The sequence below is a fragment of the Schistocerca serialis genome, chromosome 10 (genome assembly GCF_023864345.2).
Source record: "Schistocerca serialis cubense isolate TAMUIC-IGC-003099 chromosome 10, iqSchSeri2.2, whole genome shotgun sequence".
Classification (NCBI taxonomy): domain Eukaryota; kingdom Metazoa; phylum Arthropoda; class Insecta; order Orthoptera; family Acrididae; genus Schistocerca; species Schistocerca serialis.
In genome coordinates this window covers 110,055,728-110,073,460 of record NC_064647.1, presented here as the reverse complement: position 1 = coordinate 110,073,460, position 17,733 = coordinate 110,055,728, and positions in this window count along the sequence as shown.

The following is a 17,733-nucleotide window of genomic DNA, read 5'->3' as shown; positions in this document are numbered from 1 at the left end:
GCCTGAACTAAAAAAACAGCACAGGCAACTTTAGAGGGAACAGTTCAGCAGCTAGCTGGACACGTAAAGAACCATGCCCTTGAACAAGAAAAACAAATACAGGATAAGTTTAATGAAAAGAGTAACATGAACACGCTTGATTTCATTCACTGGATGCTCTGCGTGTGTTAAATAAAAGTGCAAGCAAGTCAACAGTTATTCAGGCGTATTATGCACACTTCCATGCAATACTTCGATATGGGCTAATCTTCTAGGGAAATTCAGCCACCAGCATAAAGATCTTTAGGGTGGAGAAAAGAGCAATCAGGGCTATCTGCAACCTAAAAAAACTGGAAACATGTAGACCACATTTCATCCAAATGAAAATAATGAGCCTACCAAGCCTTTACATATATGAGTGTATCCTGTTCGCAAATGAGTATCTTTTAAACCAAACTGGACATCTTCAACAAAATATACACAGTCACAACACAAGAAACACACATAATATCCACATGTCACAGTGTAGAACAGCACTGAACCAAAATATTGTATCACAGATAACAGTTCAGCTATATAGCAGCCTACCCACTGATTTAAAATCGCAGCAACATAAAATATTTTTTAAACATAATCGTAAGTCATTTCTAGTGGAAAAATGTTTTTACTCTGTAAAATAATTTTTAAATTACAAAAAATAGCCTTGTAAACAATGATTATGTAAGAATGGTTAAATTCAAATTGCTATATTTGTCACTTGTAATTTATGATTGTTATCTGTAATTAATTTTGTCATGCTCTCTCTCTCTCTCTCTCTCTCTCTCTCTCTGTGTGTGTGTGTGTGTGTGTGTGTGTGTGTGTGTGTGTGTGTGTGTGTGTTTCTGCTCCTTTCGCAATTTTGACTTGTCCTATATTCAGTGTACTGTTTAAGTATGTAATGAACCAAATGGACCAATAAATAAATGAATCAATCAATCAATCAATAGGAAGGCCAATTTTAAGAGTGCCTGCAGAAAGAATTCCCGGTAATAGTACAGCGCAAATTACTGATGAGACTTTGTTAGGATGGACTGACTTTAACGAAATGAATGACACTAAATCATCACAATGGCGTAATGACATGACTGAAGAGGTAAATAAAATTAAAAGAGAACTTTCTGCGGTATTGTCATAGATGCAACTGAGGATCTGCAATCAACCTGTCTGCATGCTAGACACACTGGACCAACACCTGAATTTATGATATGGGGTACGACTTCGTGTGACAGCAGGAACTCTCCCACGGTTATTCCACAAACCCTGATGGCAAATTTGTACGTCAGACTGGACATGCTGTATTGCCCTTTGTGAGCAGATTTCCATGGTGTGCTTTCCAACAAGATAAAGCTCGCCCACATACTGCTATGTGGGCTTACAGTGTGTGTGAGCATGCTGCCTTGGCCTGCTGGGTCAACAACTCTGTCTCCATTCAAGCACATATGGGACATTATGGAAAGATAACTTCAGCGTCATCCATAGCCAGGATACCATGCCTGTATTGACGACCAGGTGCAACAGGCATGAAACTCCATCCTACAAACTAACATCCGGTGCCCGTTCAACACAATGCATGCACGTTTGCATGCTTGCACTCAACACCCTGACGGCGAGACCGGTTATTAATGTTCCAGCATTTCACATTTGCTATGGCTTGTCCCGTGTAGAGATGGGCACACTGAAACACGTAACTGTTTCGAAACATATGAAACAGTACAATGTAATGTTTCGATACGCCGTTTCGAAACAGTGAAACAGTTTGCGCTTTGTAATCTAATAAACCTACACATTTTATCATCTTGACTGTCTACTGTATAAGTATGTCCACATAAATACAAATGAGGTGCGAGGGCGCTAATCAAATCGCAGAAAGTATGAAATTATCACTTAGGCGTCTTGGCAGTTTCGTATTTCCTGCAGAAAATGCGCTGCTTTCGTGTCGTGTGACTTTCATACTTTTCAATTGGCTGAGGACAGCCATAGCTGAAGACAGAAGAGCCACCACGAACGGAACTGGAGGTGGGGGCAAACTGCAGAAACAACGGATGTGCTACTGGGATTCCCACATTCCGTTAGTATGGGTAATATACTCATCCTGCTTATTTCCATGCACACAAAGGGAATCATTGTGGATAATAGGCACAGTGACTACAGACTCACAAATAATGCCAAATAATTCGAATAAATAACAAAATATAACAGAAAAAAATTTTGTCTTTCAAGGTGTTTCGAACCGTTACTATATATTCACCATGCTTCCAAGCCCTTTCCGTTCACCATTACACTATCAGTGATATGTCAAACAGATTGCTTGCAATTATACCTACATCAGATTTATGTATATGTCTAATAACTGTCACTCTACGCCTTTTTTTATTCAAACTGTTGTAGGCTTACTTGCGTTTCTTAATATGCTTACTGTACATGAACAGAGAAGCGTATGTTATCAAAAAGTGTAATTTAACTGAATGATTATCACATATTTATTATTTTGAATGTGAATAGTATGCGTTGTTTTATTGTTTGGTTAGTGTTTAAAAAGCAGATGTTACGCCATTTCAGAATATGACAGTCAGCAAGAAACGAAGCTATATTTTCGGATATCTTAAGCTTCATGCTATTGCTAGTCAAAAAGATTTCTATACTCTTGAAAGTGTTTCATGAAGTGGTATGTTAAATGTGTTTCAGTAGGCCTACCTACGCCGAGCCCGAATCTCGTCCGACACAGAGGGGAATGAAACATCACTGTTTCGATACAATTAGTCGGTTCCAAGCACAGGTGGACTGAAACAGCCTTATTTTGAAACAACGATACAGTTTCTGTGTCTGGCTCGAGATCGAATCTGGTGCAGTTATCCGAGACAGGGGTGGAATGAAACACCAGTGTTTCGAAACAGTGAACCATAGCCGTTCCGAAACACTGAAATAGTTCCACGTATCGATACACTGTATCGAAACATAGAAACAGTGGCCAAGTCTAGTCCCATGCTTACATGAATCTGTGATAGTGTAATGTAAATCACTCAACTGTGTTACATAGGCAAATGTATTTCCGAAATTTCATTACCCCATATTCACTGTTGTTTGGTGTTTCTTCCGTCATTTTAGTTTCTTCTTTATACTTATCCAGGAGAGTCTTCTGAAATACAGGAATTTCAGGTATTCATTCACTCATCGATTCATCATCGCCCAGCCCAATCCACTTAGAATAAAAGTTGAAATTTGCAGAGGGTGTTGATGTTATACCGTAGGCGTCGTTTACGATTTTTAGAAATAGGGAATGAAATGCTTTTTGAAAATATATCGCAATTAAGGCAACTTTGAAGCTAGACCTACATAAATTGGTATTTGGTTTCTCGGCAGAAATAAAGAAATACGTGTTCCAGCATTTTGGAAATTTAATTCCTATGGTGCTGAAAAAGCAGGTGTAAGTTTTTATTCAAAATAAATCGTCATTAAAAAGCTAATAAATAATTTTTAAAGCTACATCTATTAGAACTAGTATTTGATTACTGGGTTACAAATTTTAAAAATGCGTGGTTTGGTGTTTTTTGTTTTTAAATTCCACCCCTAAAGAGGTGAAATAAGGGATGAAACGTTTTATGAAAATATTTCATATTGTAAGCATTTTTAAAGGTAAAGCTTTAAAAACTGGTATTTACTTTCTCGGTTAGAAACGAAAAACCGTGTCTTTCACTGTTTTTGGAAATTCAACCCTTATTGGGGTGAAATAGTACCAGACTGATTCAATGACACATCATCGTCCAGCCGAAACCACAAAGGATAGAAACTTGAAATTTGGAGAGGGTGTGGACGTTATACTGTAGCCACCGTTTACGAAGGGATTGTTCGAAATTCCACTACTAAGGGGGTGAAATGGGAAACGAAAGATTTTTTGAAAATATGTCGCTATTAAGGCAAACTTCAAGGCAGCAATACAAAAATTGATATTTGGTTTCTCTGATACAAATTAAAAAATACTTGTTTCAGCACTTTTAGAAATTCGCTATCTAGGGACGTAAAATAGGGAGTGAAGGGTTTTTTTAAAAAAAAAAACAAATAGCTACCGAATAACTACTGAAGCATTTTTAAAGCTACATCTATGAAAACTGTATTTGACTTCTTGATTATAAATTTAAAAAAGGACGTGTTTCAGCGTTTTTGGAAGTTCAGTCCTCTAAAAGAGTCAAGCAGGGGATGAAAAATTTTACGAAATTATTCCATTATGAAAGCATTTTCAAATCTAAATCTATTAAAATTGGTAATTATCTTCTCGGTTAGATATAAAGAAAAGTATTAGGAGACTTAAGTTTTTAAGTAAATATCACCACAAGAATGATTAACAAAAATTTTGGAATCCAGCTAACAGAATCGCTGTTTGGTCAGACGTACATTCGGAAAGATCATGCTTCACGGGCCTTAAATAGCGCGAAAACTTTAGAAGGTGTTGTAATTTGAAGAAGTACGATTAAAGAACATACCATACAGTTTATGCCAGCAAACCAGTGGGCACTAATCTAGTTACATATATATGTGTACTAATGGTAAACGAATGTCAAAGCACAGATTCTGCGAAGAAAATGTCACAATAACAATGTAGAAACTAATTACAAAAATAATAAATTTTCTGTCCGTACATAGTGAACTATAAGTCACTCATTAGATTGCTATGCAAAAGCACATGTGAGTCAAAGTAAGAATAATTTCTGAAAACACTAAGCGTCAATGCTTTGCAATTTTGATAGGGCTCATGTTAATATAAACCACAATGTGGTAAATCATTTGATTATTATTGTTGAAGAAAAATGATAGGCCCTACTGTAAAGACATGTGTCATAATCTACTGTCACTTGTACATATATTTATGCATAATTATAGTGGTCTTCATTTCATGTTCTTTAAATTTTGTGTAAATATCGCTGTACACATCCTTATTTATGCATAAGATGTGCTAAAGTGCGTCATGAGTAGGGTTGGCATCTGTCCCTATGTATCGGGACCGTCGCTGTTAGACGAGACACAATTTTGTCCCTATTTTGCAAGATTGTCTCACACATGGCGTTGCATGTTGCGTATCCTGCATCGACGTTACAAGCACCTTCTACATCTACCGCAATCTTTCGAGCAAATACCATACTTATCCAGTAGTACGGGTTTGTATACTAATTATGTTTTTTCTTCATTCGTACACCCCCATCTCAGAGTGCGCCGAAGTAGCGCATAATGTTAGTTCGGTGCTGGCTGTGGCAGTTCTGTACCTCAATTGTGCTTCATTTATGTGAAGCTCACTGATGTTTATCTAACACGATAGGTCATACACACACGCAAAGATTTTCACTTGTCGTACAAGGACAGTGATTTCCTTAGCTTTTACAGAATTTATTGAATACAGCATATACACTCCGGTATACTTACGTAGGCCTCATAGCCAAACACGGCCACGTGCATAATTTTGATTGAGAATGGAGAAACTTTTGTACATGCTAAATGTTTAATGACAATTGTGTTCAGTACACCACTTGTATGTAACGACATAAACAATCTGTGAGGACAAAATATGACTGTACTTCTGGATGACATTCTAGGTGAATAGAATACGTGCACTCCTATGAAGGGCTTTATACAAGAAGCTGATAGCGATAAGCCATGCAGTGAAAACGAAAAGACGTTCTTTCACACTGACTTCCTCAATCAAAGTGAAAAACAGAGTAAGTGCTATCTTGACCACAGTTACTCTGTGTTGTGTAAAGAACAAGAAATTTTCAATCTAGTGAGTCGGAATGGACAGCGAACTCTTCAACACCAGTGACACTTTTCACTTACCTTGTCTGTAGTCACGGTATAGTATGTCTAGCCTGCAGAAGTGCGTGAAGCGACGTCAATGTAGACAAATTCAGTCTCCTATTCAGAAATCGCGTGTTGCCTGCACCGTACAGTGAACTTAGGAAACCCGCTGTACCAGTAGAATGCGGCTGTAAGGAGCCCTTTACCTCGGATTGTTGCCAAGGTGCGCCAACCGTCCCATTATTGGAAGTATGACAATTTACGAAAGTCTGTGCAGTTTTCCACCTAACAAAAGGCAATTACACATTGCGTATGTACTTGTTAACCTGCATAAATTTGAAAAATTTATACATTATAGGCAATGGAAACTGTGTATGTAATGCGTCTCAAACAAGAATGAAATACGGAACACAACAATCAGTCGGTATGACAATACAAACGAAAAACACCCCCCACAGCTACATGTATCAAGAAACAGACGTATTGTATCTTATTATGTTATCCTTGTGAACTAACCAACATCTTGTATTCTATAATGACTGCGTCGGCATGCAGCGATCCGAACTTCTACATAATAAACATTGTTGATAATGGACTATGAAATATCTATTTTGTGTATGTGAACCAGGATCCCTTGCATACTGCTATGAAATGTGAGTTAAGAATTTAGTGATATTTACAGCAAATCTGTATCAGCGTCAATCAAACATGTGTACCTCTCCCTATTATGGAACAATTTTCTATTCAAATTGAAATACTACGTTTCGCAATTGAATTATCCATACCCCCCGTTCCCATGAACCATGGACCCTGCCGTTCGTGGGGTGGCTTGTGCGCCTCAGCGATATAGAGAGCCGTTCCGCAGGTGCAACCACAACAGAAGTTTATCTGTCGAGAGGTCAGACAAACATGTGGTTCCTGAAGAGGGGCAGCAGCCTTTTCATTAGTTGCAAGGGCAGCAGTCAGGATGATTGAATGATCTGGCAGCGTAATATCAACCAAACCTGTCTTGCTGTGCTGGTATTGCGAACTGCTGAAATCGAGGGGAAACTACATCTAAATTTTTTCCAAAGGGCATGCAGCACTACCGTATGGTTAAATGATGATGGAATCCTCTAGGGTAAAATGTTCCGGAGGTAAATTGGTGCCCCATTCGAATCTCCGGGTGGGGACTACTTAGGAGGATGTCGTCAACAGGAGAAATAAAACCGGTGTTATATGGACCAGAACGTGGAATGTTAGACCCAGGTAGGTTAGAAAATTTAAAAATTGAAGTTACGTGTATGGAAAACAGTGAAGTTCAGCAGAGGAACAAGACTTCCGGTCAGTTGAATACCGGGCTGTAAATACAAAATCAAATTGGGGTAATGCAGAAGCAGGTTTAACAATGGGTAAGAAAGTAAGAGTGCGATTAAGCTCCTTTGAGTAGCATAGTGAACGCATTATCATAGTCATGACAGGCACAAGCCCAACACTCATCAGAGTAGTACAAGTTTATATGCCAAGAGATTGAACAAATGTATGATGAGATGAAATAAATGTCTCAGATAGTTAAGGGAGATGAAAATCTAATTGTGATGGGCGACTGGAATTCGATAGACGGAAAAGGAAGGGAAGGAAAAATTATAGGTGAATAGGAACTGGGGGAAAGGAATGAAAGAGGAAGCCACCTAGTATAATTTTCCCAAGAGTGTAATTTAATCATTGTTAACACTTGGTTTAGAAATCATGAAGGAAGGTTATATACGAAGTGCTATCCAAAATTTTCGGGACTGGTGCTGCCATCTGTTGAAAACCTTATCATTGGGCTAATGGTTACCATCATCCTCGAAGTAGTTCCCATCCGCACATATACATCAGTCCCAGCGCTTCTGCCACTGGTCAAACGTTTTCTGGAAGTCCTGTTCTTTGAGGGTGTTTATCACCGCCTTGAATCCTCTCTAGTGTGCCGAACCGACGGCCTCTCAACTTGAGTTTCAGTTTTGGGAATAGTGCGAAGTCGCAAGGTGCCAAATCTGGCGAGTATGGTGGATGGGGTACATTCGCCATGTTTTTTTTTGCCAAAAAGGTCCTGATGAGCAAGGATCTGTGAGAGGGTGCATTGCCATGACGCAGCAGCCAGTTCCCTTGACGCCAAAGTTCATACCATCGTCGCTGCACGTTTTCATGGAGCCATTGCAAAACGTCACAGTAGTATGCAGAATTCACTGTTTGGTTGGGTGGGACGAATTCTTTGTTCACAATTCCCTTGGTATCAAAGAAAACGATGATCATGCTCTTCACTTTGCTCTTCACCTGTCTCGCTTTTTTGGGTCTTGGAGAGCCCAGGCTCTTCCACTGGGACAATTGTTGCTTTATCTCTGGGTCATAACCATAAATCCAGCTCTTGTCGTTGGTGATAACCTGTGACAAGAAGGTTGGACCACCAGATGCAGTCTGACAAAGAGGTCCGTGCACACTTCAACATGCTCTGACTTCTGATCGGCAGTCAAGATCGTTGGCACAAATTTTGCGGCGACACGATGCGTGCCCAATTCATCAGTCAACATTCCTTGACATGTCCCATAACCAATACACACTTCATCCGCAAAGTCTTGAATGGTTCGACGTCGATCTGCATGAACCAACTGTTGAAGTTTGGCAACAATGTCTGGCGTTGTGCGGCTAATGGGCCTTCCAGTGTGAGCACCATCTTCGACCTCTGTACGGCTGGTCCTGAACTGAACATGCCACTCAACCACACGTGTACTGCTCATGCTCTGTTCCCCAAACACTCGCTGAATCATTGCAAGGTTCTCTGTAGCACTTTTCCCAAGATTCGCACAGAATTTGATACACACACGCTGTTGCTTTCGCGGATCCATTGTAAAAATCGCCACACACCAAACACAGAGTATTATGGAAATCACTGTGAACATCCAACACATCCTCTCAGCTGAATGCCACTCACACACTGACTCATCAGATATGCAGCTCTCGCCACCTAGCGGTGCAAAGATCTACTACTTCTACTTTACAGATGGCAGCACCAGTCCCGAAAATTTTGGATTCCACCTCGTACGTGGAAGAGACATGGGGACACCAGAAAGTTTCAGATTCCCAATGTGATGGTAAGGCAGAAATTTCAGTAGCAGATTTTAAATTGTAAGACATGTCAGGGCCAGGTGTAGACTCTGACCACAATGTATTGATAATGAACCGTACATTAAAATTGAAGAAATTGCAAAAAAGTACGAAATTAAGGAGATGGGGCCTGGATAATTGAAAGAACCAGAGGTTTTTGGACTTTTCAAATGGAAAATTGGATGATGATTGACTAGAGCAGGGGAAAGGAATTCAGTAGAAGATGAATGAGTAGCTTTGAGAGATGAAATAGTGAAGGCAGCAGGGTATCAAATAGGTAAAAATGCAAGGCCTAGCAGAAAACTTTGGATAACACATGATATATTGAATTTAATTGATTAAAGAAGAAAATATAAAAAGGCAAATGAAGTAGGTGGAATATAATACAAATGTCTAAAAAAATGAAATTGACAGGAAGTGCAAAATAGCTAAGCAGGAGTGGCTAGAGGACAAAAGTAAGGATTTAGAAGCATATTTTACTATGGAAAATACAGATACTTTCTACAGGAAAATTAAAGAGGCCTTTAGAGAAAAAAGACGTCGCTGTATGAACATGAAGAGCTCAGGTGGAAAACCTGTACTATACAAAGATGGGAAAGGTGCAAGGAGTATATAGAGGGTTTATACAAGGAAGATGAATCTGAAGGCAGTATTACAGAAAGAGAAGAGACCATAGATGAAGATGTGATGGGAGATATGATACTTCAAGAAGAATTTGATAGAACACTGAAAGACCTAAGCTGAAACAAGGTCCCTAGAGTAGATGACATAGTCAGAACAGCTGATAGCCTCGGGAGAGCCAGTCACGACAAAACTCCTCCATCTAGTGTGCAAAATGTATAAGCAGATGGCATACCCCAGACTAAAAGGAGAACGTAATAATTACAATTCCAAAGAAAGCAGGTGAAACTAGTTGAGAATACTATCAAACTATCAGTTTAATAAGTAATGGTTGCAAAATACTAACCAGAATTCTTCACAGTAGAGTGTACGCCTTATCTCAGTAGGTAGATTAAGGAAAGGCAAATATATGTTTACAGCAGTTGTAGACTTAGAGTAAGCTTTCGACAATGTTGACTGGAATACTCTCTTTAAAATTCTGAAGGTAGCAAAAGCCAGGGAGTGAAAGGCTATTTACAAGTTGTACAGAAACCAGAAGGCAGTTATAAGAGTCAAGGGCATTAAAAGGGAGGCAGTGGTTGAGAAGGGAGTGAACATAATTGTAGCCTATCCTCGGCGTTATTCAATCTGTACATTGAGCAAGCAATAAAGCAAACCAAAGAAGAGTTTGGAGTTGGAAATAAAGTTCAGGAAGAAGAATTAAAAACTTTGAGGCTTGGCAATGACATTGAAATTTTGTCAGAGACAACAAGGTGCTTGGAAGAGCAGTTGAACAGAATGGACAGTGTCTTAACAGGAAGATATCAGATAAACGTCAACAAAAGTAAAACAAGGATACTGGAATGTAGTTGAATGAAATCAGCTGGTGCCGATTGAATTAGATTAGGACACGAAACATTTAAAGTGGAAAATGAGTTTTGTTATTTGGGCAGCAAAGAAATTGATAATGGCTGAAGTAGAGAGGATATAAAATGTTGACTGGTAATGGCAAGAGAAGCATTTCTAAAGGGAAAAGATTTGTTAACATTGAATAAAGATTTAAGTACTAGCAAGTATTTTTTGAAAGTATTTGCACGGAGTGTAGACATGTATGGAAGTGAGACATGGATGATAAACAGTTTAGAAAAGAAATGTGCTACTTAAGAATGCTGAAAATTGAATGGGTAGGTCATGTAAGTAATGAGTAGGTACTGATAGTACTGGAGAGAAAATAAATTTGTGGCACAACCTGACTATAAGAAGGGATTGGTTGATGGGACACATTTGAAGACATCAAGGAATCACCAATTTAGTATTGGAATGAAGTGTGGGAGGTAAAAATTGTAGGAGGAGACCAAAAGATGAATACAGCAAGAAGATTTAGGGAATATCAGTTGCAGTAGTTATTCCAAAATGAAAAGGCTTGCACAGGATAAGAGTAGCATGGAGAGTTGCGTCAAACTAGTCTTCAGACTGAAGAAAACGACAACTGAATTATGTCAAAAATATTACTGATAGGAAAGAAAGTTTGGGGCTGAACTCTTCCTGCAGTTTTTGTGCAATTTTCTGTATGGTGAAGCTAACTCTATGTATTGTCAATACAACCAAATCATTCAAATTAAAGGATTCTTAACAACTGAAGAAAAAATTTCCAAAAAATGTGGTAGCCACAGTTGAATTTTGAAAGGGGGCCTTAAAATATTGTTTTTCAAATTTTTTAGTAAAACCCCCTAATACAATTTCATTTCATCTCCATGCTACAACCAAAAGTGTATGCCGAGATAATCAAATCGTGATTCTATAATTGGCAGTAAAGAGAGAATGCCTATGTCTTTTTGAGAGAATAAAATGAATAATTCCCTTTTGGTGTTTTCTTATGTTTCATTGGATATTACCCAGGTTAAACGAGATAAATGTACTGTTCTCTCAAACAAAATAATATTTGATTTCATGATTAATTGTATCAGAAAATTTATTTAAAATTACCTTTGATAACAATTAATGAGAGCTATAATGATGTAACATGAAATGCAGCTGTCTTCAAAACAGAATCTTGTGTGATAATTTTGAGTTTCATTTGGCTGTAGTTTATTCACTGTTGTTCTTGTGGTCTTCAGTCCTGAGACTGGTTTGATGCAGCTCTCCATGCTACTCTATCCTGTGCAACCTTCTTCATCTCCCAGTACCTACTGCAGCCTACATCCTTCTGAATCTGCTTAGTGTATTCATCTCTTGGTCTCCCTCTACGATTTTTACCCTCCACAATGCCCTCCAACACTAAATTGGTGATTCTTCGATCTCTCAGAACATGTCCTACCAACCAATCCCTTCTTCTAGTCAAGTTGTGCAACAAACTCCTCTTCTCCCCAATTCTATTCAATACCTCCTCATTATTTAGGTGATCTACCCATCTAATCTTCAGCATTCTTCTGTAGCACCACATTTCAGTTAATCATCCAGTAAAGCTGCGTACCCTTGGGAGAAATTATGGCTGTAGTTTCCCCTTGCTTTCAGCCATTCACAGCACCAGCACAGCAAGGCCATTTTGGTTAGTGTTACAAGGCCAGATCAGTCAATCATCCAGACTGTTGCCCCTGCAACTACTGGAAAGGCTGCTGCCCCTCTTCAGGAACCACACGTTTGTCTGGCCTCTCAGATACCCCTCCGTTGTGGTTGCACCTACGGTACGGCTATCTTTTATCGTTGAGGCATGCAAGCCTCCCCACCAACGGCAAGGTCCATGGTTCATGGGGGGAGGAGTTTCTTCACTACCATTTTAAAAACTGAACCTACACAATTATGAGGCAGATTCTGAATATTACGCTAAATAAGACTTTCTTTCATGTAAGGAATACTGTTTAATAACCACATGGTCATGCAATTGTTACATGGTTTGATTCCACAAAGGCTGTGTGTCTAGCTGATGTTACTTAATTTCATAAAATCTGGATGAAAACGTCACAGATATTTAAAAAGAGTTATATATCCACTAAAGTTATTGCACTTGGACTTGTAGTGAAGGCAAAGATTAATTTCATTGTTTTCTTTAGTATGGTCTGCCCATTCTATCATAACTTTTAACTAAGGAAATGTGGAAACTACTTACACATGAGCAGTAGTAGTCCATATTAAAATTTCGCCCAGAGTTCATTTTTATGCATGACAATGCATGACCCCATTGGGCAGTGCAGGTGGAGGAGGACTTAAAAGAAGAGGATATTCTATGAATGGACTGGCTTGCCCATTCCCCTTACTTAAATCCCATGGAGCATGTATGGGATGCATTGGGGAAAGGTACTACAGCACATCCACACGAGTCAATGACCGTCCAGCAACTGTCAACTGAACCGGAGGAAGAATGGAATGTACTACCACAAAAACTCCTTATCACCCTTGTGCCAGCATGGTAACACATTGCAGAGCATGCATTGCTGTTGGTGGTGTAATGTCCAGGTGGCAATCATGAATTCTGGTGATTTCAGTGTAAACATTGTGTTTGAATTAAAGGTGTCATTTCTGTCTGTCTTATTGCATATTTATTTCAGTCACATTCTGTGGTATACTGTAGCAGTCATTTCTATGCACAATCCAAGTTTCATTGAGCTATGTTACTTGCCAGAAGTGGTGGCTCGTGAGTATACATTCTGGGTGTACACCAACTTTAAAATTCAGATAAATGTGGGAGTGTGAGCTTAATAGTATCTGTTGTATAACAGTTATGCTTATCAACAAGTTTATGCAACTACAGTCACTGCCAATAATAATAACAACAGTAGTAATAATAATAATAATAATAATAATAATAATAATAATAATAATAATATGTATATAAGTTATCTGACAAAAGAAAGAATTATTTTGTGGAATTTTGTTGTTTTATACATATTTTAGTAAAGTTTAGAGCAATGACTAAATAATGTGTAAGCTTTCGCAATTCTCCATTTCACGTTTTTGCATAAATAGGAGTTATCATGCTCTTCCATTTTTTTTTCCGGACAAATGTACAAGATTCCAACACATGCATTAGTTCAAAAATTTACTTCTCGGCTCTAAATCAGATACTCTTATGCTGCACTCACACAACAACTTGCAGTAACAGTACACTTCCTTGTTCAAATGTTCAGTTAAAGTCATGCTTATTTGATTTTGTGACTCTCTTAATCAAAGGATCTGTTCTTGGAGTCCCTAGTTCCTTTGCAGATAACTTCTCCTGGTAATTTTCTTTTCTGTTCACAGAATGAGATTTTCACTCTGTAGCAGAGTATGTGCTGTTATGAAAATTCCTGGCTCATTGAAGCCATGTGCCGAACTAAGACACGAGCTCGGGACCTTCGTCGTTCTTGGGCAAATGTTCTAATAACTGAGCTACCTAAGCACAACTTGCAACCCGTCCACACAGCTGTACTTTTCTATTAGTGTTTAAAATAGATTCAACATAGTTCATGTTTACAGTGCACATGAAAGCCGATTCCTGCACAGTGAACAACCAACTCCAAACACAAAGTGCCATTTGTTGAAGTGATTAAACTCAAGTAGTAATGTCTACCAACTTGGTTTCGTATATAGAATGTGGCCCTTCAGCACAGATAAATCTGACTCACCATAAAATCAACAGATTTCAGAAGCACGAATAAATTCGATACTGTCACAATCGACGGTGATGTGCTTTAGGCCCTTATGATTCTCAGTGTCTCAAATGGATTACTATACAACAATGCTCATAACATAATATACAATAAATCATTCAGAAACCCACAAAATATGTTTACTGTCAGCAGAACTTTAATATATACTGATGTCCAATCTAATTTTAATACAGTATATAGTGAGTGAATAGTATATCTGAGGAGTGTACTATCATCTAGCAGTATTTATGCTGAGCAAACGGGGATAAAAGTATGCCGCAGATCGCTACCTCCTAGTGGCACTGATGTGAACTTCTAGTTGAGTGGCAAGGGCTATCTGCGCACATTGTGAACCGAGCACATTGTTTATTAAATCCGTATGTATTTGGCCATAAGACAATTACGTCACACAAGTTGCACATGCGCAGAAGCTTCTAAAAACATGCATAACTGAAGGTATGCTCACAATCACGATGTCCAGTTTCACGGAGCCTAGAGGAGCAGTAGCGTGGTACATCTACATGCCATATCTTTCAGATTGCAGTACCTATGTTATGCTTAACAGTATTCAAAGAAAAATAGCCCAAAAATGCACAGGGTGTCAAAAGTTGGGTGTTCGTGTGCTCATGTGCTTTTGTGGTCTTACACAGCAGCCACCGCTGCTTGGTGTAGTGATGCTTCATGCGAAAGCTACTTTTGTCCTTAAGTTTTACACAGCAATGTATATTTTTTATAGTTTCTCTTAATCATATTTTGTTCATGCTTGCCACTCTCTATAATGGAGAAAACACTCCTTCTAGTCTGTTGAAATTATTTGGTTATTCAGTGTCCACTTATTTGATATGTAATAATATTACCTGTAGTCTATAATTTTGGTCATTGGTCATTTGGTGTTTGCAGATCGCAGTCTAATTGTGTGTGTTCTCTCCCTACTTGGAAATGGGGCACCTCGAATAGGCACGATTGGCACAACCTTGTCCTCCACAATCACAGATTGGTGTGTCTCTACATCCCATTAGATGTAGATGTTTGGGATATGGACCTCGGGCTGTTAATAGATGCACATCGAGTTGGAGCTATGTCATCCATACTGAGCCTTTTACTAATGCTCGGGAATATACTGTATACTTACCTTGCAGTGTTTTTGGTGTTCCAGTCTGACTCTTCTGTCTAACTTCCAGGCTTATGAGTGTCTTATTAGACACAATGCTGCCCCCCACCACCCCACCCCCCCAATGTACCATGATAATCATCAGAAAGACCCCAAGAATCACTTACTATTAACACAAGTAGTGTAAAAGGCGTGAGTGGGACAGGAAAGAAGCTCCACTGAATTCATTGCGCTATTGTTCTGCATCTCTCCAGTCGAAGGTGATTCGACCAGGTGCCAGCAGCAAAGCTTACAATAGCGCTGAAGACAACTTCGTGATATGACTGCACAACATGCAGAAGTAAATTACAGTTGACACTACCAGCATGGGCTGTCATATACATAATTTCAGCCGCTTTCTGGGTACGGGATTTCTCACTCAGAATAATACCTAGAGAGACATAAAAACAGTGCTGCATTTTAGAAGGATCCAGTCCAACCTTAGGGAAGGATATCTGGTGGGAGAAAGTCTTTCCTTCAGAGGTATGTATGAGGGTCATTTCAAAAGTAGTGCACACTGTAATATAGAATTGAAGAAAATAATTTATTTTACAAAGTACGTCTACAGGTTTTCAACATAATCTCCATTCCTGCTCATGACAGCTATCCAATGTTTTGGCACCGTCTGTATGCCAGATAGGCACCTTCATTGTTGAGTTTTCTAATCACTTGAGTCACCTCACTGGAAGCTCCATTAGTTGCATGAAAACCTTTTCCATAGAGTTGTCCCTTCAGTATGGAAAACAAATCAAAATTTGCCAGGCTCATATCAGAACTGTATGGTGGGTGGGGAAATGTTTCCCATCCATACTTGTCGAGTATTTCTCTCACCGTTAGGCCAATACAGGTCTTGCATTATTGTACAGAATGAGGACACCAGCTGCAAGGACATAGGGCCTTCTTTGACAAATTTTCGAGTGCAAAACATTTTGGAGAAACAGCTTGTAGTACGCACCTGTTACAGATGTCCCGAGGGCCCCTCTATTTGTAGCTACGACTCCGTTCATGTCATACTCAAAGATCATTATCAGTTTCACCTTTGATTGTTGGCGGCAGAATTTTTTCGGGCGAGGGGAGTCGAAACTTTTCCATTGTCACAACTGATTCTTCAGTTGTGGCTCAAACTCTCGTAACGAGGTTTCATCGAGTGCAACAATCCTTTGCAGAAACTGTTCCTCTATTTGATAATGCTGAAATAATTCTTCTGTGATTCTTTTGCGATCTCCTTTTCGCTCTTCACTCAGGTCATGTGGAACTCGTCTTGCAGCGACTTTTCTCATTTTAACTTTTCAGTCACAACTCTGTAAACTAAACGGGCTGACATTCTGGCCTCATATACAACTTCCTCACATGTTTTTTGTTGATTATCTCTCAAAATGTCATTAACAATAACTTGAGATGTGTAGTCTCTTGCATTTGCTGGCTTTCCACTTCTCGGGTTGTTCTCTCACGAGTGCTTACACAACCTTCACGGAAACGAGCAGACCACCGTGATGATACTGTGCTACGATCCACTACACTATTACCAGATGCCTCTCTCAAAGCATTGTAAATTTCCATTGTTTTCCTTACAAGTCAGGATTCAATTTTAATATAGGAACACTTGTCACCTCTTGTAATCCGACTTTACCCAGTTTCAGCTTGCATTTTAAAACTGAATGACTCACAACACAGCCACACAAACCTGCGGACACTTATACGACTGTCACATGTAAAGTCTCAGTCACGAGTGAGATGAATTTCAGCTTGATTATGCCACCTTAATGGTCACGCATGTGCAGTGTGCACGGTTATTGAAATGACCCTCGTATATGGTTTTATGGATAACTGTAGCCAGTTTGTTGCCCATACACCATCACTGCATCTGAACGGGCACCTCAGTCTTCTTTTCTTCTAGTCTCACTGTGGAGTCTGCAGACAGAGCAACTAGGGTATCATCCACATATGTGACAACACCTTCAACAATATCTGTCTCATCTAATAGATGTTAAGGGTTTCAGTACTAAGATCCCAAAACAATGAACCACTTATGGAGTCTTTATCCTTTTCCTTTTGAATCACTTCTCTAAATTGCCAGGATCTTATCTATTTGCAACACCTCATTAAGTAATACTGCCAAATAGGGTACTATCAGTGGACCTATCATTCATGCAACCTCAGGGTAGATGTCAACCATACCTGGTGCTTTTCCAGTTTTGGGCTTTGGAATGTGATAGCAACTTCTTCCTGAACAAAAGGTAACACCAACATCTGACTGCCACATTTATTATCCAGTTCACTTATTGCTATGTTGTGCAAGCATTTCAGTGCACATGTTCGTGTTACATCAGGAAGTGGGACAGTTTGCAGATATTCTGCTGATTCCATCCATCCACTTGTCATTGAGTTATCCTATCTATGAACTCTTAATCTTTTTAATCAACAAATTACATGTCA